The sequence below is a fragment of the Notamacropus eugenii genome, chromosome 1, assembly GCF_028372415.1.
Source record: "Notamacropus eugenii isolate mMacEug1 chromosome 1, mMacEug1.pri_v2, whole genome shotgun sequence".
NCBI lineage: Eukaryota > Metazoa > Chordata > Mammalia > Diprotodontia > Macropodidae > Notamacropus > Notamacropus eugenii.
Genome location: NC_092872.1, coordinates 547,057,880 through 547,060,204, shown reverse-complemented (window position 1 = coordinate 547,060,204; position 2,325 = coordinate 547,057,880). Strand labels below are relative to the sequence as shown.

Below are 2,325 nucleotides of genomic sequence, written 5' to 3'. Positions count from 1 at the left end.
ACCCACTTCAGTGTATCTTTCCATTCATCTGCCAAAGTTATCTTACCTCCTTACTCAATAAACTCCACTGATTCCCTATTATCTCAATATCAAATAGTAAGACCTGTTAGGCATTTAAGGTCCTTCACAAATTAGATCCTTCCTATTTTTCCAGTATTCTTATACTTTATTCCAACCCACATACTTTCTGATAAAATAACACTTGCCTTCTAGCTTTTCTTCAAGCAGGATAGATACTCCATCACCCAACATGGTACTTTTTTTCCACTGTCTGTCCCCTAAGCCTGGAATGGTCTTCCTCCTCCTCCTCACCTTTCCACAGATCTCAGCTAAAATCTCAGTTTTTTGGGAAAAGCATTTCCTGGTGTCCCATCAACGGTGATGCCTTCCCTTGAAATTTCCTCCAATTTAACCTGTATATATCTTGCATGTATTTTGTATGTATTTTATAACTTATATGTATGTATCTTGTTTACATGCTGTTCTCCCACTAGAATGTATTTCTTGGGTGGGGCTGTTTTTGTCTTTCTGTGTATCTCCAATGCCTAGCACAGTATCTGGAATATAGTAAGTGCTTAATAAATGCACGTTGACATCAATCAATCAATTAACAAGCATTTATTAAGTGTTGTTTATCCTTCATTTCAAAGAGGATCAATAACATCACAGGGTGATGTCTTGACTTGTGAGTGAATTGGATTTAAGCGAGGCAAAGTTGTACAAAGTCATCAGCCTTATAGCCAGAGTCATCAAAGTTCAGTGACAAGACAAAAGTTAGAACTGTGATGATGGCCCAGGATAGTGGTTGATCTTGACTTCTTTAATATCTAACCAAGCTCTAAGCACCCCACAGCTCCCGCTTCAGTCATCTTCAGGGCTGTTGGAACAAATTGTTCTCATTTGCCCATTCGGCTGGGAAAGTTTTCACACTGTTTGGGGTAGACATCCCCTAACTCACTGACATTTCACTCAGTCTGATTTAGCATCCATCTGTTGAGATGATTTCACTGGAGTGTGGCAGTTACACAAGCTACAGCTTCATAGAGCTCCAGGTGAGAGTTGGGTGAAGGTGGACACAAAAGGTGGATGAGCAACCCTGAAAAGGACTCAGCAAAGCCTCACACCAGAGGCACTCATTCTTTGAAAACACCCCATACACCCTATTGACCAAGAGCAAGTGTAGTAATGTTCCTCTCAGTTTAATATCTGATACACTCTCTCTCCAAAATATATTAAATGGAATCTTGGAACAGGGAGATGGAACAGGAATTTGCTCTGTCCACTCCACACATCTACCCATTATTATAGTACTTTCAGGAATGATAGATCTCCCTTATTTATTAAATCCCTGTTGGAAGATAGGCTTTGGGGATACAAAGATAAAAATGTCACCTCTACACTCGAGGATCTCACATTCTATGGAAGTATCGTGTCCTCATTAGAAACCAGAATCCAACAATATGTTCTATATAAGAGACACATTTGGAACAGATATCTATCCAGAGTTGAAATGAAGGTATATTATATGTCAGCTGAAGTGAAGAGAGCAGGGGCAATCATGATTTTAGACAAAGCAAAAGCAAAAATAGCCCTCATTGAAAGAGATAATCAGGAAACTAAATTCTGCGAAGAGGTTACACAGACAATGAAGTAACACAAAGTTTTATAGCATGTTTCTCTAATAAAGACCTTATTTCTCAAATATATAGGGAACTGAGTCAGATTATAAAAATAAGAGCTATTCCCCAATTGATAACTGGCCAAAAGGTATGAACAGGCAGTTTTCAGAATAACTCAAAGCTATCTATAGTTATATGAAAAAATTGCTTGAAATCACTATTGATTAGGAGAAAAGCAAATTAAGACAACTTTTGAGATACCACTTCACACGTCTCAGAAATGACAAATGCTGGAGGAGATGAGGGAAAATAGGTGCACTAATGAATTGCTGGTGTAGTAGTGAACTGGTTCAACCATTCTGGAGAACAAATTATATCTACGCCCAAAGGGCTATAAAATTGTTCATACCTCTTGATATGGCAATAGCACTACTAGGTCTATATTCCAAAGAGATTAAAAAAGGAAAAGAGCCTATCTATACAAAAATTTGTAGCAATTCTTTTTGTGGTGGTGGCAAAGACTTAGAAATTTAGGGAATGTGCATCAATTGGGGAATGGCTGACTAAGCTGTGGTATATGATTGTGATGTGGTACTATTGTGCTATAAGAAATGACAAAGGGGGATGGTTTCAGGAAAAACCAACCAAACAAACAATGCAAGACCTATATGAACTGATGCAAAGTGAAGTGAGAAGAACCAGGAGA

General features: G+C 38.2%; 1 pseudogene; it reads left to right on the top strand.

Annotated features, from left to right (window-relative positions):
- The first annotated feature begins 1,131 nt into the window (after positions 1–1,131).
- LOC140521925 (U2 spliceosomal RNA) lies at positions 1,132–1,333 on the top strand (annotated as a pseudogene).
- The last annotated feature ends 992 nt before the right edge of the window (positions 1,334–2,325 follow it).